This window comes from Canis lupus, chromosome X (genome assembly GCF_003254725.2).
Source record: "Canis lupus dingo isolate Sandy chromosome X, ASM325472v2, whole genome shotgun sequence".
Classification (NCBI taxonomy): Eukaryota; Metazoa; Chordata; class Mammalia; order Carnivora; family Canidae; genus Canis; species Canis lupus.
In genome coordinates this window covers 58,732,877-58,757,366 of record NC_064281.1, presented here as the reverse complement: position 1 = coordinate 58,757,366, position 24,490 = coordinate 58,732,877, and the positions used below count along the sequence as shown (strand labels likewise).

At 38.2% G+C, this 24,490-nt stretch overlaps 1 protein-coding gene across 4 annotated transcripts in view; it reads left to right on the top strand.

Annotated features, from left to right (window-relative positions):
• The window catches only part of ZDHHC15 (zinc finger DHHC-type palmitoyltransferase 15), a 171,197-nt gene that overhangs the window by 74,193 nt on the left and 72,514 nt on the right, over positions 1-24,490 (top strand). The gene's annotated exons all lie outside the window — the stretch shown is intronic.

Genomic DNA, 24,490 nt, shown 5'->3' with positions numbered 1-24,490 from the left:
TTCACATCCATTTGCCTGATAAATGCTTATCCATCCCCTCAATTTGTATCTGCATGTGTCTTTAAGTCTGAGATGAGTCTCTTGTAGGCAGCATATAGATAGGTCTTTTTTTTAGATAGGTCTTTTTTAATCCATTTTGTCACCCTATGTCTTTTGATTGGATCATTTAGTCCATTTACATTTAAAGTAATTATTGATAGGTATGTATTTATTATAACCATTCTGTTACTTGTTTTATAATTTTTGTAGTTTTTTCTGTATCCCTTTCTTACCTTGCTCTCTTCTCTCATGATTAGTTGGCTTTCTTTAGTGATAAACCTTGATTCCTTTCTCTCTATCTTTTGCATATCTATTACTGTTTTTTAAATTTTTGGTTACTATTTGGATTGTATATAGGATCTTCTGTATATGGTGGTCTATACTAATTTGATGGTTGGTTAAATTTGAACCCATTCTTGACTTCTCTCCTCCTCACTTTTTAAGTATATGGTGTCACACTTTACATTCTTTTATTTTGGGAGTCCCTTTACTGATTTTTACACATATACTTACTTTTACTACTTTTGTGCTTCCTACTTTCCTTACTCTTGCTTGTGGTCTTTCCTTTCCACTCAAAGACTCACCTTTAAAATTTCTTGCAGGACTGATTTAGTCTTTATGAATTCTTTGAACTTTTGTTTGAGCAAACGCTATCTCTTTATATTCTGAATGATAGCCTTGCTGAATAGAGTATTCTTGGCTGCAAAATTTTCCCATTCAGCACTTTGAATGTATCATGCCACTCTCTTCTTGCCTGCAGGTTTCTGTTGAAAAATCAGCTGATAGCCTTATGAAGGTTCCCTTTTATGTAACTGTCTTCTGTTCTCTTGTAGCTTTTAAAATTCTCTTTCTCACTACTTTTTTTGCCATCTTAGTTATTACTATGTATCTTGATGTGAACCTCCTTGGGTTGATTTTATTGTGGGATCTCTCTACCTGCTGAATCTGGATTTCTGTTTTCTTCCTCAAATTCAGGAAATTTTAGGCTATTACTGCCTCAAAAGCACCTCAATAAATTTTGCCTCAAATAAATTTTCTGCCCCTTTTCTCTCTTCTTCTGGGATCCATATGGGATCAAATGTTTTTTTTTTTTTTTTTTTTTTTTTTTTTTTTTTTTTTTTTATTTATGATAGTCACAGAGAGAGAGAGAGAGGCAGAGACACAGGCAGAGGGAGAAGCAGGCTCCATGCACCGGGAGCCCAACGTGGGATTCGATCCCGGGTCTCCAGGATCGTGCCCTGGGCCAAAGGCAGGCGCCAAACCACTGCGCCACCCAGGGATCCCGGGATCAAATGTTATTATACTTTATAGCACCACTGAGCTCCTTAAGTCTATTCTTGTTTTGCACATTTTTTCCTCTCGACTACTTCAGCTTGATTACTTTACATTACTCTCTCCTCCAGATCACTGACTCATTCTTCTGCCTCATCCAGTCTACTATATATTTCATCTAATATATTTTAAATTTCATGTATTGTATTCTTCATCTCTGGTTCTTTTATGTGTGTTCTGTATCTTTCATAAGGGTCTCACTGATGTCTTCCACTCTTCTCAAGCCCAATGCGTATAATCATTTCTTTAAACTATCAGGCAAATTACTTATCTGTGTTTCACTTTGGTCTCTTACTGTAATTCTGTTATTTTATTTGGGACATACTCCTCTGTATCCTCATTTGCCTTACTCTCTGTATCTGTTTCTCTGTGTTAGGAAAGACAGATCTGTCCCCTGCACTTGAAAGTAATAGCCTTATGGAGAAGAGTCCTGTAGTGCCCTACTGTGCACTATCCCCTGTTCAGAACCTGGCACTTCAGGGATGTCTCCTATGTGTAATTCACACACTCTGCCACTGTGACTAAGCTACCTTTGCCCTCAGTCCTGTCATCCCTATTGGTTCTTTGCCTTTTGTCAGTAGCTCTTTCTCCCTGTGGTGTAGGGCAATATGAGGATGCCTTGAGCTTAAGTTAAGTCAGAACAGGCATTTGCCAGAGATGCAATAGCATGTAACTTCTGGGTGCTTTCCCCATGTTGTCCCTGAGAAGCCTTCACTGGTGGGCAAAGCCTGAAGTCAGACCAATAGTCTGCTTCTAGCCGTCTGCTGGGACCTTAGTCCGAGTGGTGTTTGTGGTTATCTTTCCCTCTCTCCTAAGGCACACACTTTGGTGTGCTGCTAGCCATTATAGGAGCTGCTTGCACACTACCAGACCTGTGGCATCATCCTGTATGGGCTTTGGCCAAAAGCATATTGAAGAGTGCACATCTACTGGAGCACCATGGGGGAAGGAGGTATTGGTTGGTGTCACTGTGTTGACAGCAAATTTTGTGTGCCTGTGGTCCTCTGTGGGAGGGGCCCTGCAGTGACAGACTGAGATGGGGTATCTGGAGCAGTGAACTGGCAGAAGCAATGCATGGAGGATTTAAGTGGCACTGCTAGCAATTTACATAGCAAGTCCAACTCTAGGGCTGGGGAGAGAAATGGCATCTAGCTCCTTTGTTTCTGGAGTTGTTTGTTAGTTCTGTCCCTCCAGGACATGCCTGAGATTAATAAATAACTCACTCCCATATGCCCCAGGCACCTTTCAAACTGCTGCTTCTATACTGTATCTTCTCAGGCTGTTTATTGCGCTGTTTCTTTAAGGGTAGGTACTCAGTTTCTTCTTGTCCACCAGCTCTTCCAGAGCTGAACCTGCTGATTTTTAAAAATTTCAGGTTTTAAGTCCTGAAGTTATAAAAGTTCATGAAATTTGGCCCCTCTGGTTTTTAAAGACAAATGATATGGGGTTTTGTATTCTCTGTGCAAACTTCCTAGTGTGGGGTTTGTTTCACTCCCCTTTTCATGCTTAAGCCTTCCTTCTCTCCCGCAGACAGTCTCAGGAGCCCCTTTAGTTCCTGACTGTGTCTCCACCCTTCCTACCCTCTTTAACATGGCCTCTTTTCTGCATTTAGTTGTGGAGTTTATTCTGCCAGTCTTCAGGTCATTTTCCAGGTTATTACACTGATGTGAGTGTTATCTAGTTTATCTGCAGGAAGAAGTGAGCCTAGGGTCCTCCCACTCTGCCATCTTCCCTGAAAGCCCCTTTATCATATATTTTTTATGCTATCTATAAGCAACTCACTTTATAACAAAAAGTAAATAGACTGAAAGTGAAAGGATGGAAAAAGTTATTCCAAGCAAATAGTAATTTTAAAAGACCAAGGGTAGGTATACAATATCACATGAAAAAGGGCTTTAAGCCAAAAAATATTACAAGATACAAAGAAAAAAAGACCATATTAGTGATGTCAGAAATATGGCAAAGTAGAAAAGACAGCCTTTTTCTTACCACAAAAACAAACAAACAAACAAACAAACAGACAGTATGTTTGAATGAAAATAGCACTGGTAGAGCTCAAGAGTCTAATTAAGAACATACAACAACACAATAAAATAAAAAAAGGAGAATAATCTCACAGAAGGATTACTGGGGAAAGCAGCATGGCTGAGACATCTGGAAAAGACTAAGAACAAAGAAAATGGGCAAAGGTTATCAGTATCAGCCATGTGGCAGGTAACAATAAAGTTCCCAGTGTCCTGCTCAATGGAGGAACCTTGCAGTTTTTGCCTCTGAGGACTTCAACAACTCCCAAGGCAGCCACAAATTCCCACTTCTTTTATAGCAGAGCACTCCATAATGTTTGTTGTATGGGACCGAACCCAGCAGCCTGCTCTGCAGATGATACTGGCAGCTTTTGCAACTGAAGTAACCAACAGCTATCACCACCACAGACTCCCTATAGAGTGAGACACTGCTGAGAACTTCATATGAAACAGCCACTGTTGTGCCACACCAGTACCAGGTCTGCCATCCCCCTCCCTGCCAAACCTGTGCTTGCCCTAGATACTAGAGCCCTGGCCACTTCATGTACACCTGAACAGCAGACCCCAGCTTCACAACCACTGAATGCACACTCATGCTCCAGACCCTGACTCAATGGCCATTCTTCATGCACCAGCACCTCCAAAACCAGAGCCACCGACACTGCAGGGTATCCCATATCCTAGACTCTGAGACACTATCATTTCATACATACTTGTACTCTGGATCCTGGTTCCATGGCCACTCCTCAAGTACTCATAGGAATTGAAGCACTGCTGCAGCGGGTACACCAGCCCTCTAGAACTCAGGTCCACAGCTGCTCCACAAGTGCTGAAACTTAGGACACCCAAGCTACTGCCATAGCAGGCTCATCCATGCATCTCACAAGCTACTCCCTGGACCCCTGCTTTGTAACTGCTCTGTGAGTTCTTTCACAAAGAGTGATGGGGTCATTTCAACAGCAGGAGTACCTGTGCCTCAGATCTCAGAGCCCCTGTAGCTTTGTGCAAGCCTGTACTCTGGTCCCCAGCTCCATGGCTGTTCTGCAAGGACCTTACCTCACACACCATTACCAACACTACAGTAGGGGTGCTTGTACCCCAAGCACTAATATCACCACTACCCCAGGCCCCAGAGCAACCCTAGGGGCTTCATGCATGCCTCCACCCCAGATTCTGGCTCCATTGCTACTCCATGGGCACCCATGCATAAAACATCATTGACATAGCCATTGTAAGTGTGCTCACAAGCTGAATCCAGGGCCTGGAAAGATCCTCTCAGCCATGACTTCCACCATGGGAGGAAAAGAGACCAGGAGGCCCCAAGCGCCTTCACCACTGAAGACCCCAACAGCCCTCACTGCCACTGCAGACACCTGTGGGCTTGACCACCAAAGACCCCTTTAGTGTATGTTGATTCTGATGACAGGTAACAGAGGTGCACAGGGACCATGCTACTGCATCTACTCTGGAGCTAAAACTGCCTCATCCCACCCATCAAGCACCCTTGCACCAATCTACAGGTGATGGTCTTTCTTCACTGAAACCAGTCCATATAGTCTGGAAAAGATGACAGCTCCATCAAATATGCACATAAAAGCTCAAGGAAAAATGACCATTCAAGGAACAATATTCCAATAACTACCTGCAAAGAAATAGATATCTATTAAAAAAAACTACCTCAAAATAATTGTTTTAAGGAAGCTCAGCAAACAGTAAGAGAACACAGATAAATAGCTTAACAAAATCAAGAGTACAATATATAAACAAAACAAGAAGTTAAACAAAAATAAACCGTAAAAAAGAACCAAATTCTGGAGCTAAAGAACACAAGGAAATGAAAAACAGTAGAGACAATATTGACAGCATTCTTAATCAAGCAGAAGAAAGAATCTACAAACACAAAGACAGGTCCTTTGAAATTACCCAGTTAAGGGAACAGAAAGAAAAACAAATGAAATAGTAAAGACAGCTCATGGAACCTGTAAGACACTATCAGGCATAAGAATATATGCATTATGGGAATAAAAGAAGAAGAAAGGGGAAGAAAGCTTTAAATAAGAAATAATGGTTGAAAACTTCCCAAATTTGATGAGACATATGGACATTCAGATATATGAAGGCCAAAAGTCCCCAAATAGGTTAAACCAAAAGAAGAATTCACCAAGACACATTATTTTTTTTAGAGAGGAGACAGAGCATACACAAGTTAGGGAGAGAGGGGTAGAGGGAGAGAGAGAATCATAAGCAGAATCCATGCCCAGCACAGAGCCCAACATGGGGTTCATCTCACAACCCTGAGCTCATGACCTAAGCTGAAATCAAGACTTGGATGCTTAACTGACTAAGCCACCCAGGTGCCCCCACCAAGACACGTTATAATCAAACTTTAAAAAATCAAAGACAGGTTGCCTAGGTGGCTCAGTTTGTTAAGCATCTGCCTTCACCTTGGGTCATGATCCCAGGGTCCTGAGATTGAGCCCCACATCTTGCTCTCCTTCTGCCTCCTGCTCCCCCTGCTTGTATTCTCTGCCTATCAAATACATACATATCTTTAAAAATCAAAGACAAAGAATTCTGAAAGCAGCAAGAGAAAATAAGTTAGTTCTTTTCATGGGAACCCCTATAAAGCTATCAGTGGATGTCTCAGCAGAAACCTTGTATATAAAGACTTTGTAGGATGATATATTTAAACTCCTGGTAGAAAAAGAAAAAATGATGGACCAAGATTGCTTTACTTAGCAAAGCCATCCTTTAGAAATGAAGGAGAGATACTTTCCCATCGAGCAAAACCTGACAGAGTCCATCACCAGGAGAACTGTCTTACCAAAAAAGTGTTGAAGGGAGTTCTTCAAGCTAAAATGGAAATATTCTGATTAGTAATATGGACACATATGAAAGTAAATAAAAATCACAGGTAATGGTTACTATATAACCATTTAAAAATACTACAATACTGTAAAGGTAGTGAGTAAATCACTTTTAACTCTAATATAAAGGTTAAAAGACAAATCATTAAAATAGCCATAAAATATAAAATAACCATAGCTAAAATAATTATTAATGAATATACTATGAAAAGGTGTAAATTGTGAAATCAAAACCATAAAATACCGAGGGGAAGAGATAGGGTGACATTTTTGTATGTATCCAAAGTTGCCTTCTAACTAGCTTCAGATAGAATAATACAAATGTGTTTAATGAAAGGTCAATGGTAACCACGAATTAAAAAATGAACTCAAGGGACACCTGGGTGGCTCAGTTGGTTTAGTGTCTGCCTTCAGCTCAGGCCATTATCCCAGGGTTTTGGGATTGAGCCTTCACTGGGCTTCCTGCTCAGCAAGGAGCCTGTTCTCCCTCTCCCTCTGCTGTTGCCCCTGCTTATGCATGCACTCTCTTTCTGTGTCAAACAAATAAATAAAATCTTCAAAAATATAAAAATAAATTCAAGCAGATACACAAAAGATAAAGAAATAAAAGCACACCACTATACAAAACATCAAATCACAAAGGAAAATAGCAAGGAGAAAAAGAAACAAAGAAACTACAAAACAGCCAGGAAACAATTAACAAAATGGTATAGTACATCCTTACCTATCAGTTATTTAAATGTGAATAGATTAAATTCTCCAACCAACAGGCTGGATCGAGTGGATGAATGGATTTTAAAACAAAACACAACTATATGCTGCATGTAAGACAATCACTTCAGATTTATGGATACACATAGGCTGAAAGCAAAGGAATACTAAAAGATATTCCATGCAAATGAAAATCAAAAGCAATTAAGGGTGCTATACTATAGCAGACAAAAGAGACTTTAAGTCAAAAACTGTAACAGGAGACAAAGAAGATAATTATATAATGATACAGGGTTAAATTCATCAGAAGGGTATAAAATTGTAAATATATATGTACCCAACACTGGAGCATCTAAACATACAAAGATTGGCAGAACCAAGGTGAGAAATGGACAGGAATACAGTAATAGGGGACCTCAGCACTCCATTTTTATCAATGCATAGATCATCCAGACAGAAAATTAATAAGGAAAAAGCAAATTTGAATAACACTATAAACCAAATGGACCAAAAAATATATACAAAACATTCTACTAGCAACAGAATAATACATTTTTTCCTCTTCACACACAGAACATTATCTAGACTAGACTATCTACTTGACAAAAAAACAAATACTAAATTTAAGAAAATTGAAATCATATTAAGGATAATTTTTGATCATAACTTCATGAAACTAGAAATCAATAACAGGATGAAAACTGGAAAATTTATATGTATCGGGAGAAGACAGTACATTTCACAACTCATTTTACAAGGATGGCATTATCATGATAACAAAGCCAGACAAAGCCATTACAAGAAAAGAAAACTACAGACCAATATCCTTGGTGAACATAGATGTAAAATCCTTAACAAAATAAAGGAAACCAAGTTCAACAGCATATTAAAAAGATCATTCATCATGGCCAAGTGGGATTCATACTCAGGATACAAGGATGGTTTGACATATATAAATCAATAAATGTGATACACCATATTTACAAAATGAAGGATAAAAATCATACGATGCTTTCAATAGATACAGAAAAAGCATTTGACAAATTTTAACATCATTTCATGATTAAAAAAAAAAAACTCGGGAAGCTGAGAAGATGGCGGAGGAATAGAGGTCCTCAACTCACCTGGCCCCACCAACTTACCTAGATTACTTTCAAACCATCCTGAAAACCTACAAGTTCGACCTGAGATTTAAAGAGAGAACAGCTGGAACACTACAGAGAGAAGGGTTTTTGCTTCTAACAAGGTAGGAGGGTGGAAAAATTTTTTTAAAAAGTCAAGTGGGGCAGGGGCCTCGTGAGGAGCCAGGCTAAAGCCCAGCGGCCAAAGCCTCCGGACAGGAAAGCCTAGTCCCAGAGAAGCAGGAACTTTAGAAACTCCCCACCGGATTCTTCCAGGACTGAAAGGTGCTTAGCAGGGAAATGAAGCCGAATAGCAGGAGGGGCAGTGGAGCCTTCGGTTTCCCAGAGTCACTAATACAGGAAGTGCACCCCGGGGGAGAGAGCACCACAGACTGTGGGCCAAACTCGGTAAAGGGCTGGAGTGCACACCCAGCGGGACCTCGGGAGGAGCCGGTCAGTCAGGCTGGGACTCCGGGTGGAGGGGGCTGTGCCCTGCTGCCTTCAGGAGCTGTGCCTCCGAAGCACGATTCCAGCAGCACAGGCCTGGGATTCCAGCGCACCCTGTGGACACAGCCCACGATCCTGCACTCCCCCGGGAAAGGTGGAGGCGGGGAGGGCACAGGACAGCAAGGACTCTCCTGCGCTGGGCACCCCCAAGCTGTGCAGATCACCACACCTGCAATGGCCTGGGAGCATCTAAGCAGGTACAGACTGAGAGACTGTGGTAGTTACTGCCGGGAGCTGACTCCAAAGCTGGAGACCTGGCCACTGCCATTGTTGTTGTTCCCCCTTGTTTCACTGTGTGCCTGGGAGGAGCGGGGACACCAGGGGACAGACACCTCAGGGGGTAAACAGCTCCCACTGAGCCCAGCACCAGGCAGGGGGTGGAGCATCTCCCCCAACTGCACACGCCTGAGAATCAGCACAGCAGGCCCCTCCCCCAGAAGACCAGCTGGAAGAACAGGGGAAGAGCAAGTTCTTGACCAAGCAGCACTAGAAAGCTCCAGAGGAAGTCGAGAGATTTACAATATATAGAACCAGAGGGTACCCCTCCTATTTTTTTCCTTTTCTTCCTTTTTCCAGTAAAACTCGTTTTTATATCACACTGTAAATTTTCAACTTTTTTTCCCTTTTCCCACCTTAACTACGATATTTTACCACCTCTTCATTTTTAAGATTCTTCCTTTGTGACTTTCATATTTCTACAATTACAGGTCCTAGATATATTTTCCACTTCTAGATTCCCTTCACCATACTCAACGTAATTTTGGGAGATATACAAGATATGGGTTTTTTTTTGTTTTCTCTGCCTCATTTTGTTATACAATGGTGGAAGTTAATACCTTCTAAAACATAACCGCATGCACCCAGAACCAACTGGTATATGGTGCTTGTTCATTCTGTGAAATTCATCATTCCCATTCTGCCCCATTCTTTTATCTCATTTATGTTTTGGTGGTCAATGTTGGGGCCTTCTATAAGTATTTCTGGTTTATATAAACTCGGGACAGAGCATCTTCTAACATCTTCTAACGTACAGAACTTAATATACTCAGAAACAAGGGGATCACCCTCTAGAACCCCTCAGGTAGACTACATTCTCCCTCCACTACAACTTCCTCACCACCACCATCTCCCAGCACCCCCTTTTTCTTTTCTTTTCCCTTTTTCTTTCTCTTCTTCTTTGGGATTCTTGGCCTTTTATTTTATAACACCTTGTTTTAAAATATGTTTTTCACTTTAGAGATCCTTTTGTTTTATAACATTCTTTGTTTTCAATTTCTGGTCTCTGACCTCATCAGAATCATCTAGGGTGAAATTTACTTAGGCCATGATTGATGTTCTTGACTCAGTCTGCTTATACAGCCAATCTGCACTGAGCAAAATGACTAGAAAGAAGAACTCTCCACAAAAGAAAGAATCAGAAACCATACTCTCTCCCACAGAGTTACAGAATTTGGATTACAACTCGATGTCAGAAACCCAAATCAGAAGCACAATTATAAAGCTACTTGTAGCTCTGGAAAAAAATCATAAAGGATTCAAAAGACTTCATGACTGCAGAATTTAGATCTAATCAGGCCAAACTTAAAAATCAATTAAGTGAGATGCAATCCAAACTGGAGGTCCTAACAATGAGGGTTAATGAGGTAGAAGAACCAGTGAGTGACACAGAAGACAAGTTGATGGCAAGGAAGGAAGCTGAGGAAAAAAGAGAAAAAAAATTAAAACACCGTGAGGGAAGATTAAGGGAAATAAATGATAGCCTCAGAAGGAAAAATCTAGGTATAATTGGGGTTCCAGAGAGCGCCAAGAGGGCCAGAGGGCCAGAAAGCATATATGAACAAATCATAGGTGATAACTTCCCTAACTGGTGGAGGAAAACAGGCATTCAGATCCAGAGGATAGAGAGATTCCCCCCCGAATCAATAAAAACCGTTCAACAGGTCGACATTTAATAGTGAAACTTGCAAATTCCAAAGATAAAATCTTTAAAGCAGGAAGAGACAATTGATCCCTAACTTCAATGGGGAGAAATGTTAGATTAACAGCAGACCTCTCCACAACGACCTGGCAGGCCAGAAAGAGCTGGCAGGATATATTCAGGGTCCTAAGTGAGAAGAACCTGCAGCCAAGAATACTTTATCCAGAAAGGCTCTCATTCAGAATAGAAGGAGACATAAAGAGCTTTCAAGATAGGCAGAAACCGAAAGAATATGTGACCACCAAACTAGCTCTGCAAGAAATATTAAGGGGGACTCTGTAAAAGAAATAGGAAGCCCAAAGAAATAATCCACAAAAACAGGGACTGAATAGGTATCATGATGACACTAAATTCATATCTTTCAATAGTAACTCTGAATGTGAATGTGCTAAATGATCCCATCAAAAGATGCAGGGTTTCAGAGTGCATAAAAAAGCAAGACCCTAGTACTGGAAGTCCTAGCCTCAGCAATCAGACAACAAAAAGACATTAAAGGCATTCAAATTGGCAAAGAAGAAGTCAAACTCTCCCTCTTCGCCGATGACATGATACTCTACATAGAAAACCCAAAAGTCTCCACCCCAAGATTGCTAGAACTCATACAGCAATTCGGTAGTGTGGCAGGATACAAAATCAATGCCCAGAAGTCAGTGGCATTTCTATACACAAACAATGAGACTGAAGAAAGAGAAATTAAGGAGTCAATCCCATTTACAATTGCACCCAAAAGCATAAGATACCTAGGAATAAACCTCACCAAAGATGTAAAGGATCTATACCCTCAAAACTATAGAACACTTCTGAAAGAAATTGAGGAAGACACAAAGAGATGGAAAAATATTCCATGCTCATGGATTGGCAGAATTAATATTGTGAAAATGTCAATGTTACCCAGGGCAATATACACGTTTAATGCAATCCCTATCAAAATACCATGGACTTTCTTCAGAGAGTTAGAACAAATTATTTTAAGATTTGTGTGGAATCAGAAAAGACCCCGAATAGCCAGGGGAATTTTAAAAAAGAAAACCATATCTGGGGGCATCACAATGCCAGATTTCAGGTTGTACTACAAAGCTGTGGTCATCAAGACAGTGTGGTACTGGCACAAAAACAGACACATAGATCAGTGGAACAGAATAGAGAATCCAGAAGTGGACCCTGAACTTTATGGGCAACTAATATTCGATAAAGGAGGAAAGACTATCCATTGGAAGAAAGACAGTCTCTTCAATAAATGGTGCTGGGAAAATTGGACATCCACATGCAGAAGAATGAAACTAGACCACTCTCTTTCACCATACACAAAGATAAACTCAAAATGGATGAAAGATCTAAATGTGAGACAAGATTCCATCAAAATCCTAGAGAAGAACACAGGCAACACCCTTTTTGAACTCGGCCATAGTAACTTCTTGCAAGATACATCCACAAAGGCAAAAGAAACAAAAGCAAAAATGAACTATTGGGACTTCATCAAGATAAGAAGCTTTTGCACAGCAAAGGATACAGTCAACAAAACTCAAAGACAACCTACAGAATGGGAGAAGATATTTGCAAATGACATATCAGATAAAGGGCTAGTTTCCAAGATCTATAAAGAACTTATTAAACTCAACAGCAAAGAAACAAACAATCCAATCATGAAATGGGCAAAAGACATGAACAGAAATCTCACAGAGGAAGACATAGACATGGCCAACATGCATATGAGAAAATGCTCTGCATCACTTGCCATCAGGGAAATACAAATCAAAACCACAATGAGATACCATCTCACACCAGTGAGAATGGGGAAAATTAACAAGGCAGGAAACAACAAATGTTGGAGAGGATGCGGAGAAAAGGGAACCCTCTTACACTGTTGGTGGGAATGTGAACTGGTGCAGCCACTCTGGAAAACTGTGTGGAGGTTCCTCAAACAGTTAAAAATATACCTGCCCTACGACCCAGCAATTGCACTGTTGGGGATTTACCCCAAAGATACAAATGCAATGAAACGCTGGGACACCTGCACCCCGATGTTTCTAGCAGCAATGGCCACTATAGCCAAACTGTGGAAGGAGCCTCGGTGTCCAACGAAAGATGAATGGATAAAGAAGATGTGGTTTATGTATACAATGGAATATTACTCAGCTATTAGAAATGACAAATACCCACCATTTGCTTCAACGTGGATGGAACTGGAGGGTATTATGCTGAGTGAAGTAAGTCAGTCGGAGAAGGACAAACATTATATGTTCTCATTCATTTGGGGAATATAAATAATAGTGAAAGGGAAAATAAGGGAAGGGAGAAGAAATGTGTGGGAAATATCAGAAAGGGAGACAGAACGTAAAGACTGCTAACTCTGGGAAACGAACTAGGGGTGGAAGAAGGGGAGGAGGGCGGGGGGTGGGAGTGAATGGGTGACGGGCACTGGGTATTATTCTGTATGTTAGTAAATTGAACACCAATTAAAAAAAAAAAACATAAAAAATAAAAAAAAAAAAAAAGCAAGACCCATCTATTTGCTGTCTACAAGAGACGCATTTTAGACCTAAGGACACCGCCAGCCTGAAAATGAAAGGTTGGAGAACCATTTACAATTCAAATGGCCCTCAAGAGAAAGCTTGGGTAGCAATCCTCATATCAGATAAATTAAAGTATATCCCAAAGACTAGTAAGACATGAAGAGGGACACTGTATCATACTTAAAGGATCTGTCCAACAAGTGGACCTAACAATCATGAATATTTATGCCCCAAATGCGGGAGCTGCCAAGTATATCAATCGAATAATAACCAAAGTAAAGAAACGTAGATAATAATACATGTATAGTAGGAGACTTCAACACGGCATTTTCAGCAAATGACAGATATTCCAAGCACAACATCTACAAGGAAACAAGAGCTTTCAAGGATATACTGGACCAGATGGATTTCAGAGATATATACAGAACTTTGCATCTGAATGCAACTGAATACACATTCTTCTCGAGTGCACATGGAACTTTCTCCAGAATAGACCACATACTGGGTCACAAATCAGGTCTCACTGATACCAAAAGATTGGGATTGTCCCCTGCATATTTTCAGACCAAAATGCTTTGAGCCTTGAACTCAATCACAAGAAGAAATTTTAAAGAAACTCAAAAACATGGTTAAAGAGCATCCTGCTAAAAGATGAAAGGTTCAACCAGGAAATTAGAGAAGAATTAAAAAAATTCATGGAAACTAATGACAATGAAAATACAACTGTTCAAAATCTTTGGGATACAGCAAAAGCAGTCCTAAGAGGGAAATATATCGCAATACAAGCATCCGTCAAAAAATTGGAAAAAACTCAAATACACAAGCTAATCTTGCACCTAAAAGAACTGGAGAGGGATCCCTGGGTGGCGCAGCAGTTTGGCGCCTGCCTTTGGCCCAGGGCGCGATCCTGGAGACCCGGGATCGAATCCCACGTCGGGCTTCCGGTGCATGGAGCCTGCTTCTCCCTCTGCCTGTGTCTCTGCCTCTCTTTCTGTGTCTCTCATGAATAAATAAATAAATAATATTTATTCGATCCCGGGTCTCCAGGATCGCGCCCTGGGCCAAAGGCAGGCGCCAAACCACTGAGCCACCCAGGGGTCCCAATAAATAAAATCTTTAAAAAAAAAGAACTGAAGAAAGAACAGCAAACAAAACCTACACCAAGCAAAGAGAGTTAATAAAGATTTGAACAGAAATCAATGAAATGGATTCCAGAGGAACTGTAGAACAGATCAACAAAACCAGGAGTTGGTTCTTTGAAAGAATTAATAAGATAGATAAACCATTAGCCAGCCTTATAAAAACAAAAGAGAAAAGACTCAATAAAATAACGAATGAGAAGGAGTGATCACCACCAATACCAAGGAAATACAAATGACTTTCGAAATGTATTATGAGCAGTTATATACCAATAAAGTAGGCAATCTAGAAGAAATGGATGCATTTCTGGAAAACCACAAACTACCAAAAGTGGAACAGGAAGAAATAGAAAACCTGAACAGGCCAAAAACCAGGGAGGAAATTGAAGCAGTCATCAAAAACCTCCCAAGACACAAAAGTCCAAGGCCAGATGGCTTCCCAGGGGAATTCTATCAAACATTAAAGAAGAAACCATACCTATTCTACTAAAGCTGTTTGGAAAGATAGAGACAGAATACTTCCAAACTCGTTCTATGAGGCCAGCATCACCTTAATTCCAAAACCAAAGACCGCAAGAAAAAGGAGAATTATAGACCAATATCCTGATGAACACAGATACAAAAATTCTCAATAAGACACTAGCCAATAGGAACCAAAAGTACATTGAGTATATTATTCATCATGACCAAGAGGGATTTATCCCAGAGATGCAAGGTTGGTTCAACACTCATGAAACAATCAATGTGATAGATCATATCAGCATGAGAAAACACAAGAACCATATGATCCTCTCAATAGATGCAGAGAAAGCATTTGAAAAAATCAGCATCCATTCCTGATCAAAACTCTTGAGAGTGTAGGGATTGAGGGAACATTCCTCAGAATCTTAAAATCCATCTATGAAAAGCCCACAGCAAATATCATCCTCAATGGGGAAAAACAAAGAGCCTTTCCCCTAAGAACAGGAACATGAAAGGGATGTCCACTCTCACCACTGCTATTCAACATAGTACTAGAAGTCCTAGCCTCACCAACCAGACAACAAAAAGAAATAAAAGAATTCCAATTGGCAAAGAAGTCAAACTCTCCCTCCTCCCAGATGACATGATACTGTACATAGAAAACCAAAAAAGACTCCACCCCATGATAGAACTCATAAAGCCATGCAGCACTGTGGCAGGATACAAAACCAATGCCCAGAAATCAGTGGCATTTCTATACACTAACAATGAGATTGAAGAAAGAGAAATTAAAGAGTTAATCCTATTTATAATTACACTCAAAAGCATAAGATGCTGAGGAATAATCCTAACCAAAGAGTTCTATACCCTAAAAACTACAGAACACTTCTGAAACAAATTGAAGAAGACTCAAAGAGATGGGAAATATTCCATGCTCATGGATTGGAAGAATTAATATTCTGAAAATGTCTATGCTCCCCTGGGCAATATACACGTTCAATGCAATCCCTGTCAAAGTACCATGGACTTTCTTCAGAGAGTTGGAACAAATCATCTTAAGATTTGTGTGGAATCAGAAAAGACCCCGAATGGCCAGGGGAATATTGAAAAAATAAAACCAGAGCTTGGGGCATCACCAGGCTGGATTTCAAGTTGTACTACAAAGCCCTGATCATCAAGACAGTGTGTACTGCCAAAACAAAACAAAACAAAACAAAACAAAAACAAAAACAAGAGACACATAGATCAATGGAACAGAACAAATAACCCAGAAGTGGGCTCTCAACTCTGGTCAACTAATATTCTATAAAGCAGGAAAGACTATCCACTGGGAAAAGGACAGTCTCTTCAATAAATGGTGCAGGAAAATTGGACAGCTACATGCAGAAGAATGAAACTAGACCATTTCCTTACAGCATACACAAAGATAAACTCAGAATGATGAAAGATAGAAATGTGGGACACGAATCCATCAAATTCCTAGGCAACACAAGAGAACAGAGGCAACACCCTTTTTGAACTTGGCCACAGCAACTTCTTGCAAGATACATCTATGAAGACAAGGGAAACAAAGCAAAAATGAACGATTGGACTTAAATCAAGATAAAAATCTTTTGCACAGCAAAAGAAACAGTCAAGAAAACTAAAAGACTACCTACAGAATGGGAGAAGATAATTGCAAATGAAATATCAGATAAAGGGCTAGTATCCAAGATCTATAATTAACTGATTAAACTCAACAGCAAAGAAACAATCCAATCACGAAATGGGCAGAAGACATGAACAGGAATTTCACCAAAGAAGACATAGACATGGCCAACAAGCACATGAGAAAATGCTCCGCATCACTGGCCATCAGGGAAATATAAATCAAAACCACATTGAGATACCACCTCACACCGTTAAGAATGGCGAAAATTAACAAGACAGGAAACCACAAATGTGGAGAAACGGGAACCCTCTTGCATTGTTGGTGGGAATGTGAACTGGTGCAGCCACTCTAGAAAGCTGTGTGGAGGTTCCTCAAAGAGTTAAAAATAGAGATACCCTATGACCCAGCAATTGCACTACTGGAGATTTACCCCAAAGATACAAATGCAGTGAAAAGCTGAGACACCTGCACCCCAATGTTTATAGCAGCAATGTGCACAATAGCCAAACTGTGGAAGGAGCCTCGGTGTCCATTGAAAGATGAATGGATAAAGAAGATGTGGTTTATGTATACAATGGAATATTACTCAGCCATTAGAAACAATAAATACCCATCATTTACTTCAATGTGGATAGAACTGGAGGGTATTTGCTGAGTGAAATAAGTCAATTGGAGAAGGAGAAACATTATATGGTTTTATTCATTTGGAGAATATAAAAAATAGTGAGAGAGATTAAAGGGGAAAGGAGAGAAAATGAGTGGGAAATATCAGAGAGTGTGACAGAACATGAGAGACTCCTAACTCTAGGAAACGAACAAGGGGTAGCGGAAAGGGAGGTGGGCAGGCAGATGGGGTGACTGGGTGATGGGCACTGAGTGGGGCACTTCACCAGATGAGCACTGGGTGTTATACTATATGTTGGCAAATCAAACTCCAATTAAAAAATATACAAAAATAAACTCTCATCAAATTAAAGGGAACATACCTCAACAGCATAAGGCCAAATATGATAAAACCACAGCTAATATCATATTCAACCATGAAAATCTGAAAGCTTTTTCTTTAAGATCAGGAACAAGACAAGCATGCCCACTCTCACCACTTCTATTCATTATAGTACTGTAAGTGCTAGGTAGAGCAATTAGGAAAGAGAAAGAAATAAAGGCACACAAATCAAAAAGGAAACAGTTTTTTGTTTTTAGATGACATAATCTTACTTATGGAAAACGCTAAAAAATACACAAGAAAAACCTTTTAGAATTAATAAATAAATTCAATAATGTTGCAAGGAAAAGAGAAAAAGACAAAGATCAGTTGTATTTCTATACCATAAAAAGAAACTATCCAAAAAAAAAAGTTAAAACAATTGCATTACAATAGCATCAGAAAGGATAAAATACTTAGGAATAAATTTAACCAAAGTTTTGACGGGACTATACAAGATAAACTACAAACAATGATGAAAGAAATTGAATAAGGCAATTAAATGGAAAGATTTCTTATGTTCATGAATTGGAAGAATTAATATTGTAAAAATGTCCACATACCCACAGCTATCTACAGATTCAGAGCAATACCTCTCAAGATTCCAATGCCATTTTTTACAGAAATATGAAAAACAATCCCAAAATTCATTTGGAATCATTAGAGATCCTAAATAATTAAGGCAATTTTGAGCAAGAAAAATAAAGCTGGAGGCGATACACTTCCTGATTTCAAATTACATTATAAATTTATAGCAATCAAAACAGTATCATACGGTCATAAAAAGAGACACATAGACCACTAGGAGAGAGCTCAAAATAAACCTATGCATATGCAATTAATCTTTAACAAAGTTGCCTAGAATACCCAATCGGAAAATGATAATCTCTTTAACAAATGTGCTGGGAAACTTGGATATTCACATGCAAAAGAAAAATTGGATCTTTACCTCAGAAAAATTCATTTAAAATGAATTAATGACTTGGGCAGCCCAGGTGGCTTAGTGGTTTAGCCCTGCCTTCAGCCCAGGGTGTGATCCTGGAGACCCGGGATTGAGTCCCACGTTGGCTCCCTGTGTGGAGCCTGTGTCTCCCTCTGCCTGTGTCTGCGCCTCTGTGTGTGTGTGTGTGTGTGTGTGTGTGTGTGTGTGTGTGTTCCATGAATAAATAAATAAAATCTTTAAAAAATAACATAAAATGAATTAATGACTTAAACAAAACACCTTAAACCATAATAATCCTAAAAGAAGAAAGAGGAAAATTCTTTGACAATGGTCTTAGCATAATATTTTGGATTTGACACCAAAGTCACACATTACAAAGGCAAAAATAAACAAGTGGGACTACATCAAACTAAAAAGTTTCTGCATAGCAAAAGTAACAACAAATACAATAGTAAGGCAATCTATGGAATGGGAGGAAATATTTGTAACTATTTGATAAGCAGTTATTATATAAAATATATGTGTAACTCATACAACTCAATAACAGTAGTAGTTACTGTTAATAATAATAATAATAATAGTAATAGCCTTATTAAGAATGGTCAAAGACCTATATAGATGTTTTTAAGAAGAATGTACAAATGGCACACAGGTACATGAAAAGGTACCCAACCTCACTAATCATCAGAAAAATGTAAACCAAAACCAAATCCTCACAACTATCAGGATTGCTATTATCAAAAATCTAGGCATAAACAAGTGTTGGTGAGGATGTGGAAGAAAGGGAATCCTTTTTCACTGTTTGACAGAATGTAAATTGCTACCGCCGTTATGGGAAACAATATCAAAGTTCCTCAGAAATTAGCAATAGAACGGTATAACATATGATCAAACAATCCCACTTCTAGTTATATATCCAAAAGATATGAAAACAGGTTGCTGAAGAGACATGCACTCCCATGTTTAATGCAGCATTATTTACAGTGATAAATATATAGAAACAACCTATTTGTTCATCAACAGAGGAGTGGATAGAGAAAATATGGGATATATGTTTAATAGAATATTATTCAGTATTTAAAAATAAAGAAATCCTTCCATTTGCAACAACATGGATGTAACTGGAGGACATTATGCTAAGTGAAATAAGCCAGACACAGACAACTAGTGCATTATCTCACTTATATGTGAATCTTTAAAAAAAAAAAAAAAAAAGGTCAAACTCATCGTAATAAAGCAGAATGGTGGTTATCAGGAACTGGGAGGTGAGACTTAGGGGAAATATTGGCAAAAATATACAAAATTATAGCTATAAAATGAATGTTATGGAGACCTAATGTATAGAATGGCAACTATAATTAATAATTAGTAATATTGTATAATTAAAGTACTAAGAGAATAATTTCAAGTGTTGTACCACAACAAAAATCTTAACTCTGTGAGGTGACAGATGTTCATCAGCTTGATGTGGTAAGCATTTCATAATTTATATGTATATTAAAACATCACATGACATACCTTAAATATATCCAATTTTTATCCACCAGCCATATCTCAATAAAGCTGGAAAAAATAAAATGAATAAAATATTTAACTCAAAGAAAAAGAGAGGTGGACATTACATACTGATAAGATAGTCAATTCAGCAAGAACATGCAGCAGTTATAAACATAAAGTGTGGCCCAAAATACAGGAGGTAAAAACACCCAGAATTGAAGAAAAAAATATACAGTTCTACAATAATTGGAGATTTCAATAACCCATTTCCAATAATGGATAAAACACCTAGATAGAAGACCAATAAGGAAATGGAGGATTTCATAACACTGTAAACCAACTAGATGTAACACACATGTATAGAATACTCCACCCCAAAATAGAAGAACATACACTCTTCTCATGAGCAAACAGGACATCCTCCAGTATAGACCCTATGTTAGGATGCAAAACAAGTCTCAATAAATTTAAGGATAGTGATCATATAAAGGATTTTCTCTGACTTTAGTGGAGTGAAACTAGAAATCAATAACTTAAGGAAAACTATAAATTTACAAATTTGTGAAATTAACTAAAAAATCATAAGGGAAATTTAAAAAATACTTTGAGGTTAAATGAGAAACAACATACCAAAAATTTTAGGATGCAATAAAGCGGGGTTCAGAGGAAAATTTATATCTATAAATACTTATATTATAAAAGGAGTAATATGTCAATTCAATATTCTTTACACCTTAAAGAATCAGAAAATGAAGAGCAATCTAACCCCAAAGTTAGCAGCAGTAAATAGTGAGGAATGGAGCAGAGATAAAACCAAATATAGAATAGAAAACAATAGAAATAGTAAAAACAAAATTGGGAATTTGAGACGATTGACAAAATTAAGAAACTTTTAGCTAGACTGAACAAAGAGAGATAGGACACAAACTACTAATATCAGAAATGAAAGTGGGACATTACTACAGAACTAACAGAAACAAAGAATAATAATAGTACGAGGGATTGTGCACCAACAAATTAGAAACCTAGATGAAATGGAAAAATTCCTAGAAATACACAAACTACCGAAATTGACTCAAGAAGAAAATATTTTTTAAACTTGTATATACATAAAATAAGTAAAGAGATTAATCAAAAAATAATCAACAAAGAAAAGCTCAGGACCAGATGGTTTCACAGGTAAATTCAATCAGAAGAATTAACATGAGTCCTTCTTAGAATCTTCCTAAAAGAGAGACAGACAGACAGACAGACAGGCAGACAGACAGAAAGAGAAGTGAGGAACACTTTCTCTAACCAATCCAAGTAGGCAAGAAAAAAAAAATAAAGGCATCCAAATTGGATAGAAAAAAAGTAACATTACCTCTGTTCACAGATAGTATGGTCTTACATGTAGAAAACTCTAAAGATTCCCCCAAAACACCTATTGGAAGTAATAAATTAACTCAGCAAAATTACAGGATACAAAATCAACACACAACAATTAGTTAATTAGTTACAATTCTATACACTAACAATGAATAATAAGAAAACAGTTACATTTACAATATTATGAAAAAGAAAAATACTTAGTAATAAACTTCATCAAGGAGGTGAAAATCTTCTACACTGAAAACTAAAAACTGTTGCTAAAAACAACTAGATACAAATAAATGGAAATACAGCTCATGTTCATGGATTAGAAAAGTTAATATTGTTAAGAATGTCATTACTATCCAAAGTAGTCTACAGATTTGATGCAAGCTCTATCAAAAGCACAATGATTTTTTTGCATAAATAGAAAATTCCATCTTAAAATTCATATGAAATCTTAAGGGACCCCCAAATAGCCAAAATAATCTTGAAAAAGAACAAAGTTGTAGGTGTCACTTACTTGTTTCTAACCTTACTACAAAGCTACAGTAATCAAAACAGGATGTTACAGACACAAAGGCTAATGGAATAGAAGTAAGAGCCTACTAATAAATTCTTACATATATGGCAGATGATTTTTGAAAAGGATGTCAAGACCATTCAATGGGGAAAAGATGGTCTTTTCGACAAATGGTAGTGGCAAAATTGGACATGCACATGCAAAATAATGAAGTTGGACTCATACCTTACAACATATAAAAAAATTAGCTCAAATGGATTAAGTACCTACACCTAAAAAGCTACAAAACCTTTAGAAAAAACATGGGTGGGTTGCCTGGGTGGTTCAGTTGGTTTAGCATCTGCCTTCAACCCAGGTCATGGTCCCAAGGACCCTGGGATGGAGCCCTGAGTTGGGATCCCTGCTCAAGGGGGCATCTGCTTCTCCCTCTCCCTCTGCTCCCACCCCATTCATGCCCTCTCTCATGTGTGCTCTCAAATAAATAAATAAATAAATAAATAAATAATCTTTAGAAAAAAAACATAGGGAATAAGTTTCATGACATTGGAGCTGGCAATGATTTCTTGGATATGACATCAAAAGCAGAGGAAACAAAAGTAAAAGTAAATTGGGCTACATTAAAGTTTAAACTTCTGGACATTAAAAAACACAACCAACAGGGTGAAAAGACAACCTATGGAATGGGAGAAAATGTTCACAAATTATATACTCAATAAATGTCGTTTATCCAGAGTATTTAAAGATTCTTACCACTCAACAACAAAAAGACAACCCAACTAATAAATGGGCAAATGATTTGACTAGACATTTCTCTGAAGAATATATGTGAATGGCCAACAAACACATGAAAAGATGATTGACATCATTAGTAAATAAAGAAATGTAAACTGATTACAAGAGATACCACTTCACATCCACTAAGAAGTCCAAAATGTACATACATACAGAAAAGAGAGAAAAGGAAGGAAGGAATAGAACAGCTGTTAATGTGGATGTGAGAAACTCTGAATCCTCATACATTGCTACTGGGAATGTAAAATGGTACAGCTGGTGTAGAAAACAATTTTTCAGTTTCTCATAAAGCTAAACATAAAGTTGTCTTGTGACCTAGCAATTCTATTACTAGGTATATGCTCAAGTTGAAAACATGTGTTCAAAAGTTATACACAATTGTCCATAGGGCACTATTACCTATAGCCAAAAGATGTAATATCCATCAACAGATGAATGGATAAACCAAGGATGGTATGTCCATAAATGGAGTATTATCCAGCCAATAACAAAAAGTGCATTACTGATACATGCCACACACAGAATGGATGAACCTTGAAAACATTATGCTAATTGAAAAACACCAGACACTAAAGACCACATATTGTTTGATACCATTTGTATGCAATATCCAGAAAGGAAAGAAATCTAATGAGGTGGAAAGTAGATTAATGGTTGCCAGAATCTGGGGATGAGGGAAGTAAGAAATTACTGCTTAATACATATGGGGTGTCCTTTTCGAGGTGATGAAAATATTCTGGAACTAGATAGTAGTGATGGCTGCCCAACACTGTGAATGTACTAAATACCACTGAATTGTACGCTATGAAATGTATACTTTAAAATGAAATTTTAGGGCACCTAGGTGGCTCAGTCATTTGAGCATCTGCCTTCAGCTCAGGTCATGATTCCAGGGTCCTGGAATCGAGCCCTACATTGGGGGCGGGGGGAGTCCCTGCTCAGCAGGAAGTATGCTTCTCCCTCTACCCTTCCTGCCTGCTTGTGATCTCTCTTTCTTTCATGCTTTATCTCAAATAAATAAATAAATAAAAATCTTAAAAAAAAATAAGATGGAATTTTATGTTATGTGGATTTTAGCTCAGTGTAAATAACTGTCCCCTTCACACTATTTAGAAAGCTTGTAGGCCAACAGAAAGGCTGAATGGTTGGGAGTTTTGTAGGACTAAACTGGGTGGAATGATAGTAAGATTTAAATAAGAATTGCAAATTTCTAACACCTAAGACTACATCTTCATCATTTTTAATTGGTAAAAAAAAAAAAAAGTGAGTCTTTGGGGCCTATTTCATAGCCATGATATTTATTTCTCTAGTACCAAATACATCCCAATCTATCACCTAATACCAAATACATCCCAATCTATCACCAATTGCCCACCCAAAATGTGTTTACTGGTTAATTGCATTCTAATCCTCAAATGACGTGTTTAGTACCAGATAGGGCATCCAGAGATGACATCTTATTCCAATCCAAAGCTTACTTTTTGTTACTTGATGAAACAAGGTTTTCATCATATACTAGCAGTAACAACTCTGCCTCTGCTTTTCAAGCAGGTGCAGTATGCCACACAAAAGTTATATTCCCAAGGTCAACCCCCAAATTAAAGTGCTTCCCCAAGCGCTACTTTTATCAAAATAAAAAATAATTGTTTAGGGGCACCTAGGTGGCTCAGTGGTTGAGCCTTGGCTCAACCTTGCCTTTGGCTCAGTTCGTGATCCCAGGGTCCTGGGATTGAATCCCATATTGGGCTCCCTGCAGGGAGCCTGCTTCTCCCTCTGCCTTTGTCTCTGCCTCTCTCTCTCTGTCTCTCATGAATAAATAAATAAAATCTTCAAAATAATAATTGTTTAAACTTTATACTACTAACTAGAATAGTTAAATCTAAAATTCTAGTATCAAATCTTTTAAATGATTTAAGAAATTGAACTTGTAAAAGAAACTTTTAATTACTCATTATCCAGTACTTTTATATCAATCTTATAAAATAGGTATTATTTCCTCTATTTCACAGAGGAAGAAACTTGGGTTAAGAGTGTCTGGTTTTTCAAAGTGATTTTT